We start from the raw sequence: 12,192 nt of genomic DNA, 5'->3' as shown, positions 1-12,192 counted from the left end.
ACCCCTTGTGGTGCTGACCTAGCAGAGACATCAGCACTTCCTGCTGGAAGGAATGAAACCTGGCCCAGATCTTTCTCCATGATCTCCTCAGTGACCAAAGCCTACAACTGCTGGGCAAAATGAAACCAATACCCTACTCCTATGGCACCAAGGAAAATTCATTTCAACCAGGGGAAAGGAACAGACATAAAGCCATAAACCTAGGAGGTGAGGCAAGAACAGTGAATGGACTGAGAAGCACAGCTTGGGAGGGGAAGGAATCTAAAAGGGCACACAGTTAAGTCTCAGAGACATAATGTCTACTTGAGGAATAAAAGCTTAATGCAAATAACAAAGAAGACCCCCACCATACTCCTACCTGGTGAATAAGTGTTGAGTTACGAATAATAGTATTGTACATTAAGACCATGGAGAGAGATTCTCTGTAGCTCAGTTTACAGGAAAGACCTAAAAATGAGGATGGAAAAGACATTGAAAAAAACTTTGACAAATCAAATTCTCCTTACACACAAGATAATACTAGAGGATTGGGGATTATGGGGCCTGAAGATGATCAAGCAACAAGAAGATATACACCAAGCCAAGTAGTGACTAGATCAAATCAAATACTTACACAAAAGGCCTAACAGCAGAAAAGGTGTATTCATTTCCAGCATAAATGAATATTTGCCTTAGTTTCTTTCATCCACCTTTCAACAAAAAAATTTGAAGCATATGAATAAGCTATACTAAAGCTAACACATTCTCAAGAGATGATGCAATTAATGAAGCCAGACTCAGGCATGACATTTTCAGATTAGAAATTTTAGATAACTGAGATTAACATGATAAGGAGTCTAATGGAAAATGTGAACATACAATATCAATGGGTAATTTGAGAGGAGAGATAGAAATTATGAGAAAGAATCCAATGCAAATGCTTTGACAGGATCACCAGCAGACTTGACAAATCTGAGAAAATAATTAGTGAATTTGAAGACTGAACAAATAAAAATTACCCACACTGAAACATGAAGAGAAAAAAGAAAATAATAACCAGCATCCAAGTATTAGAGGACAAGTCTTCTAATGTATATAACTAGAATCCTAGAAGTAGGAGCGGGGGAAGAGAATGGGGCAGAAAACAATAGTATCCAAGAATCTCAAACTAATAATACCAAACCATAAATCTAAAGAGCATGGAAAACACTGTGCTGGATAAATGCTAAAAAACAAACCAACCAAAATCAAACCTTACGTGTATTATATTCAAACTGCTGAAAACCAAAAACAGAGAAATATTTTAAGGTAGCCAGACAAAACAACCACATAATATACTGAAAAACAAAACAAAACAAAAATTATGGCAGAATTCTTGCCAGACTATGCAAACACAAAGGTGATGGGAGGCATTTTTAGAGTACTGGAAAGAAAAACATGTTCACATAAACTTTTATAGCAAGCAAAAAATATATTTCAAAAATAAGGGAGATCGGAAATTCCACAACTAGGAATGTACACAAAAGAATTAATACACAAAAAACAGGTATTCAAACAAATCCCATGTATATTCACACATGATCACAGTATCACTATTCATAATAGCAAGAAGGCAGGAGCAACAAAAATGTCCATCAGTGCATGAATAGATAAATAAAAATTTGGTATATCTATACAATAGAATGTCACTCTCTACCATTAAACAAAGAATGAAGTAGAGCAAAATGGTGCACTAGGAAGCTATGGGCCCTTGTTCTCCCACAGAAACACTGAATAAAGAACTAAAACCTAAGCAAAATAACTTTATAGGAGTTTTGGAAGTCAGCCAAAGATCTACGGCAACAAAGCAAACAACCAATCAAGGAAAAGCCACATTCAAAACAGTAAATAATGTTATGGTGTTTTTACTCACACTTGCTCCACAGCCTCCCTGGTGTCATATATTTGGGAGATCCCTTCCATGAATCTGAGAGAGTAGAGAGGATGAAACTTGCAACATGTCTAGGAGTTACCTGAGGGATTGGTCTCCATGACACCTACCTTGAAATTCAAATTGTTAAAAGTGGCACAGCTCAGGTCTCAAGCTAGGGAAAATGGCAGGAAATAGCAATTTAACTCCTAAAAGCCACAAGGGACTACAGACTCTAAGACACATGGGGTAAGAGATTACTGATAGAGGAATACAACTGAACAGCTTAGGACCCAAGAAAAAGCAAAGGTGAGACTCCAAGGGAGTCGAAGCATTTAAAAGTGGCCTTCTGTTGGGGAGAATTTTTAAAAAGCATACACACAGAACCAGGGGGTGATGCATGCCCAGAATGGCCTTAGAAGACAGTAAGCCTTCAAGTCAGACTGATTAGTGAAGGTTTATCCCGGCATGGAGTCAGTCAACAAACACTGGGAGAGGTGGCTGTCTTCTCACATATTCAATTTTCAGATCACAAAGTATATAAAGAAACAGAAAAAAAAAAAAAAAAAAAAAAAAAAAAGAAACAGAACCCAGAAATAAACCCTTACATATATGGTCAAATGATTTCAGCAAAGGCATGAAGACCATTGAGTGGGAAAAGACAAATCTTTCAACAACATGATGTTGAATAAACCGGATATTCTCATGCAGAAGAATACCTTACATATACTAAAAATTAACCAAAAGTGGAATAAAGGCCTAAATATATGATCTAAAAATATAAGCCAATTAGAAAAAAACAAAACAAAACATTGGGAGTAACTGGACTTGGCAATAGTTTCTTAGATATGACACCGAAAGCATAGGCAACAAAGAAAAAAATAAATAAGACTTCTTCAAAATTTAAAATGTCTGTGCATCAAATGGCACAATGAATAGAGTGAAAGGCAACCTGTGGATTGGAAAAAATATCTGTAAGTCATATATCTCATAAGAGATTAATAACCAAAATATATAAAAAATTCCTACAGCTTAACGAAGAAAAGATGAACACCTCTAATACAATAGGGGCAAAGGACTTGAATGAACATTTGGTCCCAGAATACATACAAATGGCCAATAAACATATGTAAAGATATTCAACATGACTCATTATTAGAGAAGTGCAAATCAAAACAACGAGATACCACTTCACACTCAATATGTATATTCTCTTATATTTAAAAAAAAGATGTAGTATTAGAGAGAATATAGAGAAATTGGGACCCTTGTATGCTACTAGGGAGAATGTAATATTGTACAGCCACTATAGATAACAATGGCAGATCTTCAAAAACTAAATATAGAATTACCAAATGATCCAGTAATTCTACTTCTGAGCATATACCCAAAAGAACTGAAAGCACAGACTTGAACAGATACTTGTACACTAATATTTACAGCAGCATTATTCACAATAGTAAAATTATAGAAACAAGGGTCCATAGATAGATGAATGAATAAACAAACTGTGTACATACATACAGTGGAATATCTGTCATAAAAAAGAAGTGAGGTACTGATATATGGTATAATGTGGATGCACCTCAAAAACATTACACTAAGTGAAAGAAGTCAGACATAAGAGGTCACATGTTGTATGATTCTGTTCATAGGAAATGTCTAGAATCCTAAATCCTAAATCTATAGAGACAATGTAAATTAGTGATTGCCAGAGGCTCGGAGAATAGGGAAATGGGGAACAGATGCTTGAAGAGAATGAAGTTTTATTTTGGGATGACGAAAATATTTTGGAATTAGAGTTAATGCTTGTACAATATCATGAATGTACTTAAAGCTGCTCAATTGTATACTTTAAAATGGTTAACTTTTATTTCACTTCAATTTTAAAAATATTTTAGGCTGAAAAACTGTCAAAACAAATAAGAACACTGTAAAATGCTATAAGATAAATTAGCCAAGAAAATGTGACAATTATATATGCACTTAACAGCAGAGCACCCTAATATATGAAGTAAACATTGACAAAATTAAAGGGAGAAATAAAAGTAACATCATAATGATAGGATATTTCAATATCTCATTTTCAGTAATAGATCAACCACACAGAAGAGCAATAAGGAAAGAGAGGACTTAACACTACTGACCAATTGTACCTAATATATATATGCAGAACACTTTGCCCAATAAAAGGAGAATAGACATCATTCTCAAGTGACATGGAACATTCTCTAGGAGAGATCACATGTTAGGTCACAAGTCTTAAAAATTTAAGAAGACATTGGATAATATCAAAGATTTTTTCTGACTACAATAGAATGAAATGAAATATCAATAGCACAGAAATACATAAGCATATGAAAATTAACAACATATTCTTGAACAACCAACAGGTCAAAAAAGAAATAACAGGGAAAATTAGAAAATGCACTGATACTTTTAAATCAAATTATTTATTTTTTGGTGTTGAATGATGTAAGTTCTTTATATATTCTCTATATTCACCCCCTCAGCAAATATATTTGCAAGTATCTTCTCCCACTCAGCTTGATTTTGATGTAGTTAAAACAGAGTAATTTTTTTAAAAGATTTTATTCATTCATTCATTCATTCATTCATTCACTCATTCATTCGAGACACACAAGGAAAGGCAGAAACAGGCAGAGTGAGAAGCAGGTTCCCTGAAGGGAGCATGATGAGGGACTCTATCCCACGACCCCAAGATCAGGACCTGAGCCAAAGGCAGACGCTTAATCACTGAGTCATCCAGGTGCCCCGAATAGAGTAATTTTGCATTTGTTTCCCTTGCCTGAGCAGACATATCTAGAAAAATATTTCTATACTTAATGTCAAAGAAATTACTGCCTATGTTTTCTTCTAGAAGTTTTATAATTTCAGATCTCATATTACATCTTTAATTCACTTAGGGTTTATTTTTGTGTGTGGCATAAGAAAGTGGCCCAGTGTTGCATGTTACTATCCAGTTTTCCCAGCATCATTTGTTAAAAAATGGGCAGAGGACCTGAATAGACATTATTCCAAAGAAAACATTCAGATGGCCAACAGACATATGAAAAGATGCTCAACATCACAAATGATTAGAGAAATGCAAATTAAAACAACAATGATATATACCTTACACTTGTCAGAATGGCTAAAACAAAAAACATAAGAAATAAGTGTTTGCTAATATGTGGTGAAAAATTAACCCTTGTTCACTGTTGGTTGGAATGCAAATTGGTGTAGTCACTGTAGAAAATAGTATGGAGGCTCCTCAAATAATTAAAAATAGAAATACCATATGATCCAGTAATTCCACTACTGGGTGTTCACCCCCCAAAAATGAAAACACTAATTCAAAAAGACATATGCACCCCTATGTTTATTGCTACATTATTTATAATAGCCAAGATATGGCTATCCATAGATAAATGGATAAAGAAGAGTTGGTACATATATACAATGGAATATTATTCAGCCATAATAAAGAATGAAATCTTGCCATTTGCAACAACATGGATGGAACTGGAATGTATATAACATTAAGTGAAGTAAGTCAGTCGGAGAAAGACAAATATATGATTTCACTCATGTGGAATTTAAGAAACAAAACATACAAAGAAAAAAGAGATAAAAGAATAAACAGACTCTTAAATAGAGAGAACAGATAGTTGCCAGAGGGAATATGGGTGGGAGGAAGGGTAAAATAGATAAAAGGATCAAGAGTATACTTATCTTGATGTGCAGAGAAGTGTATAGAATTGCTGAATCAGTATGTTGTACATCTGAAGCTAACATAACACTGTATATTAATTATACTACAATTTTTAAAAATGTGGCTGGCTACACACACAAAAAAGAAAATGTGTTGAAACAATGAAAATGAAAATGCAATATACCAAAACTTATGGGATGCAATAAAAGCACTAAGAAGGCAGTTTAAAGTACATTAAAATAGAACAAAGATCTTAAATTAACAAATAGATTTTACACCTCATGGAACTAGAAAAAAAGAAGAACAAACATAAATAGCAGAAAGAAGAAAATAATAAAATTAAATCACAAACAAATGAAATAAGGAGAAAAACAACAGAAAAAATCAATAAAACTAAGAGCAAACTTTTTACAAGATCAACAGAACTGACAACCCTTAGCTCAACTAAGATTAAAAACATGCATATGAGAAAATGCTCTGCATCACTTGCCATCAGGGAAATACAAATCAAAACCATAATGAGATACCACCTCACACCAGTGAGAATGGGGAAAATTCACAAGACAGGAAATAACAAATGTTGGAGAGGATGTGGAGAAAGGGGAACCCTCTTGCACTGTTGGTAGGAATGTGAACTGGTACAGCCACTCTGGAAAACTGTGTGGAGGTTCCTCAAAGAGTTAAAAATACTGCCCTACAACCCAGAAATTGCACTACTGGGGATTTAACCCAAAGATACAGATGCAGTGAAGAACCGAGACACCTGCACCCCAATGTTTATAACTGCAATGTCCACAATAGCCAAACTGTGGAAGGAGTCTCGGTGTCCATCAAAAGATAAATGAATAAAGAAGATATGATATATATATATATATATATATATATATATACCATACATATACAATGGAATATTCCTCAGCCATTAGAAATGATGAATACACATCATTTGCTTCAACGTGGATGGAACTGGAGGGTATTATGCTGAGTGAAGTAAGTCAATCAGAGAAGGACATACATTATATGGTTTCATTCATACGGGGAATATAAGAAATAGTTAAAGGGATTTTAAGGGAAAGGAGGGGAGCTGATTGGGAAAAATTAGAGACAAACCATGAGAGACTCCTAACTCTGGGAAATGAACAAAAGGTTGCAAAAGGGGATTTGGGTGGGGGTTGGAGTAACTGGGTGATGGGTAGTGAGGAGGGTGCTTGATTGGATGAGCACTGAGTGTTATACTATATATTGGTAAATTGAAGTCCAATAAAAGAATATATCAAAAAGTAAGATTAAAAAGAGAGAAGATTCAAATTTTAAAGATCAGAAATGAAAGACGACACATTAAAATCGATCCTACAATAATTAAAAGGATAAGAAACTACCAAAGATACTTATAAACCAACAAATTAGATAACCTAGGAAAACTAATTAAATTTATATAAATATACAATCTAAAGACTAAATAATGAAGACAAAAATTGAAGAGATCTATCACTAGAAAGTAGATTGAATCATTAATCAAAAACCTCCCAACAAAGCCCTTGGCCTGATGGTTTTGCTGGAGAATTTTACTGAACATTTAAGGAAGAATTAACATCAATACTGGTCAACTCATCCAAAAAAAAAAAAATGAAGAGGGAACATTACCAATCCAACTTTGGGAGGCCCAGAATTAACCTGATACCAAAATCAAATGAAAATATTACAAGAAAAGAAAACAGGAGACCAATTAGCCCTGGTAAATATTGATACAAAAATTCTCCATAAAATGCTAGCAAACCAAATTCAGCAACATAGTAATAGCATTTTACACCATAACTAATGGGATTTATTCCTGGAATGTAAGGATTGTTTAGTATACAAAAATTGCATTATAATCAATGTAATATACTACATTAACAGAATAAAGGGGAAAAAACACTATCATCTCAGCTGATGCAGAAAAAGCATTTGACAAAATTCAATACTCTTTCATGATAAGGATTTTCAACTGATTAAGAAGAAAATTACCTCAGCATAATAATGGCCATATATAAGAAGTCCACAGATAACATCATAATCAATGCTGAAAAACTAAAGACTTTCCCTTTAAGATCAGGAATCAAACAAAGATCCTTTCTTTAAGCACTTGTATTCAACATAGTACTAGAAGTCCTCCTAGACAAAGTAATTATGCAAGAAAAGGAATAAAAGGCATCTAAGTTGGAAAGCAAGAAGTAAAATTATCTCTGTTCAGGATGATGTCATGATTATCATGATGACATAATCGTATACATAAAGAACTCAAAAGTCTACAAGTCTACACTTACACACACACATACACACACACACACACACACACCTGTTAGAATTAATAAATGAATTCAGGAAAGTTGCAGGATACAAAATCCACATGCAAAAGTCACTTGCAGAAATTGATCTCTTCCTTGTGCCTCAGTGAGCAATAAACAATATGTCAGGCTGGGAGTCTTATTACAAAAGCGAGGGCAATGAAGAAGAAGAGCAAGAAGAGGGCCTTGAAGCCAGTGGAGGATATACATATTTAGGAAGAGATAGTTTGATTTTTTTTGGTTGATGGTTCTAGGGCCATGTTTGAATCTCAGGGTGAAGTTGAACTGACTCCTTTTGACATAAGCATCCAGTGTACCCAGAGTGTGTATACCAATAAGATCATAAGCAGTAATCAAGATCTCTTGGCAGTGGTGTTCCATGGTACTGAGAAGGATAGAAATTCAGTGAATTTCAAAAATATTTACGTCTTACAGGAGATGGATAATCCAGGTGCTAAACGAGTGCTTGAGCTTGACCAGTTTAAGGGGGAGGGGGGGAAAACATTTCCAAGACCGAATTGGCCATGGATCTGACTACTCACTAAGTGAAGTGCTGTGTCTGTGCCAACCTCTTTAGCGATGTCCAGGTCAAGATGAGCCGTAAGAGGATCATGATGTTCACCAATGAAGATGACCCTCATGGCAATGACAGTGCCAAAGCTAGCAGGGCAAGGATCAAAGCTGGGGATCTCCATGACACAGGTATCTTCTTGGATTTGATGCACTTGAAGAAATGTGGGGGCTTTGACATATCCTTATTCTACTGAGATATCATCAGCATAGCAGAGGATAAGGACCTAGGGGTTCACTTTGATGAACTGAGCAAGCTAGAAGACCTGTTGAGGAAGGTTCATGCCAAGGAGACCTGGAAGCGTGTTCTCTGCAGGTTGAAGCTTAAGCTCAGCAAAGATACTGCACTCACTGTCAGCATTTATAATATGGTCCAGAAGGCTGTCAGACCTCCTCCAGTGAGGCTTTACCAGGAGACCAATGAACCAGTGAAATCCAAAACACGGACATTTAATGTAAATACGGGCAGTTTGCTTCTGCCTAGCGATACCAAGAGGTCTCAGAACTATGGGAATCATCAGATTGTACTAGAGAAAGAGGAAACAGAAGAGCTGAAACTCTTTGATGAACGATGTTTGATTCTCAACAGTTTCAAGCCCTTGATAATGCTGAAGAAGCACCATTACCTGAGGCCCTCCCTGTTCGTGTACCCTGAAGAGTCCTTGGTGAATGGGAGTTCAACCCTGTTTATTGCTCTGCTCACCAAGTGTCTGGAGAAGGTCATGGCAGTGTGCAGATACATCCCCCCCACACACCCCGTCGGAACATCCCTCCTTATTTTGTGGCCTTGTTGCCATAAGAAGAGGAGCTGGATGACCAGAAAATTCATGTGACACCCCCAGGCTTTCAGCTTGTCTTCTTACCCTATGCTGACTATAAACGCAAGGTGCCCTTTACTGAAAAAGTCATGGCGAACCCAGAGCAGATAGACAAGATGAAGGCTATTGTTCAGAAGCTCTGATTCAATTACAGAAGTGACAGCTTTGAGAACCCAGTGCTGCAGCAACACTTCAGGAACCTGGAGGTGTTGGCTTTGGATTTGACGGACCCCGAGCAGGTGGAGGATCTGACACTGCCTAAGATTGAAGCAATAGATAAAAGACTGGGCTCCCTGGTGAATGAGTTTAAGGAGCTTGTCTACCCACCAGATTACAGTCCTGAAGGAAAAGCTCCCAAGCAGAAACAAGATGATGAAGGTCTTGGAAGCAAAAGGCCCAAGATGGAGTTATCTGAAGAGGAGCTGAGGGCCCATGTCAACAAGGGCACGCTGGGTAAGCTCACTGTGCCCATACTGAAGGAAGCCTGCAGGGTGTATGGGCTGAAGGGCGGGTTGAAGAAGCAGGAGCTGCTGGACATACTCACTAAACACTTCCAGAAGAACTGACCAAACAGCCAGCCACCCTTCTGCACTATAGCCAGGCTGCCTAGTTTTGTTCTCATCAAGTTAAAATACGTTTCTCCTGAACCAGGAAGAGTCTGCCTGATAAAAGCCAAGGGCCTTATATTTATGGGCCTTACATTTAGTGGAGACTTTCTGTTGCCATGGAGACAGCATAGCCCTCCCACTTTGCTGTGCTTTACTGTCTGAATAAAGATCCCTAACTTTGTAGTATATAAAAAAAAAATCACTTGCATTTCTATACACTAATAATGAGCAATCAGGAAAGGAAATTATGAAATCAATTCCCCAATTTCACTTACAATAGCATCAGAAGATAATAAAATACTCAGAAATATACTTATCCAAGAAGGTGAAAGATTTGTACACAGAAAACTACAAAATAATGTGGAAATAAAGAAGATACAAATAAGTGGAAAGAAATCTGGTGTTCCTGGGCTACAATTAATGTTGTGAAAATGTCCAGACTACCAAAAGTGATCTACAAATTCAATGCAATCTCTATCAAAAGCCTAATGGCGGGATCCCTGGGTGGCACAGTGGTTTAGCGCCTGCCTTTGGCCCAGGGCGCGATCCTGGAGACCCGGGATCGAATCCCACGTCAGGCTCCCGGTGCATGGAGCCTGCTTCTCCCTCTGCCTATGTCTCTGCCTCTCTCTCTCTCTCTCTGTGTGACTATCATAAATAAATGAAAAAAATTAAAAAAAAAGACTTTAAAAAAAAAACAATTATAAAAAAAAAAAAAAGCCTAATGGCATTTTTTTAAAAATAGGAAAAAATACCCTGAAATTCATATGGAATCTCAGAGCCAAAATAATTTTGAGAAAGAAAAGAAAAAGGACTAACACATCTTGATTTTAAGACATACTACAAAGCCACAGTAATTAATCAAAACAATGTTGGCATTGGCATAAAGACAGACATATAGACCAATGAATAGACTAAAGATTAAAGAGCCCAAAAATAAGCCTCTGATCAAATGATCTTTGGAAATGGTCCAAAGGCTACATAATGGGGAAAGGATAGTCTCTTCAACAAATGGTGCTTAGAAAACTAGACATCCAATTGCAAAGGAACGAATTTGGACCCTTCATACCATATACAAAAGTTATATCAAATTAAAGACTTATATATGTAAGACCTAAAACTATATAACTCCTAGAAAAAAAAAGCAGGGAAAAAGCTTTATGATGTTAGGTTTTGTAATCATTTATTGCAAATGACATCAAAAGCACAGGTAACAGAAGCAAAAATGGACAAACTACAGAACAGAAAATATCTTCTAACCATATATTATCAAGGATGAATATACAGAATATAAATAACTACTACAAACTAACAACAAAAAGACAAACACCCATATTTAAGAATACACTAAAAACTTAGACATTTTTCCAAAGAAAATATACGAATGGCCAACAAGCATATAAAATGATGCTCAACATCATCAATAATCATTGAAATGTAAATCAAAATCACGAGATAATCACTTCACATGTATAAAGATGATCACTATCAAAAATAAATAAATTAGCAACAAGAAAATAGCAAGTGCTGGCAAGGATGTAAAGAAATTGGAACCTTTATGCACTGTAGGTGGGAATGTAAAGTGAACAGTGCAGTTGTTATGTAAAATAGTATGGTGGTTCCTTCAAATATACATAGAAGCTTATCAAAACCTACTCTGGCTGTCATATTTCTTGGATCACATATTAAATGTATGGATAGTCTTTTTTGTTTTATTTTTAACAAAAGTGCCAAAGTGACTTAGTGTAAAAATTATTGTGTTTTCAATAAAATGATGCTGTATATGTCACAAAAATGAATATTTACTCATTCCTCATACCATACACAAAAACAAACTCAAAATGGATCATAGGCCCAGAGATAAAATGTAAAACTTACAGAAGGACATCTAAGAGAAAAAAATCTGTGACCTTGTGCTAAGCAGAGATTTTTAAGATACAACACAAAAAGCATGACCCACAAAAAATAAAAAGATGCTACTATGAAAATGAAAAGATAAGAAAATTTAGCATGTCACATATGTGAAAAAGAACTTGCATCTTAAGAATATAAAAACCTCTCAAAACTTAACAATAGGAAAATAATCCAATTTTTAAAAGTATCTTAATAGATACTTCACCAAAGGACATAAACAGATAAAAAACATGTTCAACATCATTAATCATTAGTGAAATGTAAATTCAAATCACCTACCACTACACATATGTCAGAATGGCTAAAAATCAAATCTATTTAGAACTCTCATATATTAATGGCAGAATTCAAA

At 35.6% G+C, this 12,192-nt stretch overlaps 1 protein-coding gene and 1 pseudogene across 2 annotated transcripts in view; one reads left to right on the top strand and one right to left on the bottom strand.

The window, feature by feature from the left end:
* Nucleotides 1–12,192, bottom strand: part of OCA2 (OCA2 melanosomal transmembrane protein) — a 433,117-nt gene that overhangs the window by 45,459 nt on the left and 375,466 nt on the right. The gene's annotated exons all lie outside the window — the stretch shown is intronic.
* Nucleotides 8,053–9,884, top strand: LOC102155939 (annotated as a pseudogene).

The sequence above is a fragment of the Canis lupus genome, chromosome 3, assembly GCF_011100685.1.
Source record: "Canis lupus familiaris isolate Mischka breed German Shepherd chromosome 3, alternate assembly UU_Cfam_GSD_1.0, whole genome shotgun sequence".
Classification (NCBI taxonomy): domain Eukaryota; kingdom Metazoa; phylum Chordata; class Mammalia; order Carnivora; family Canidae; genus Canis; species Canis lupus.
Note: the sequence above shows the minus strand (reverse complement) of the source record. Positions and strands in the feature narration are given on the sequence as shown.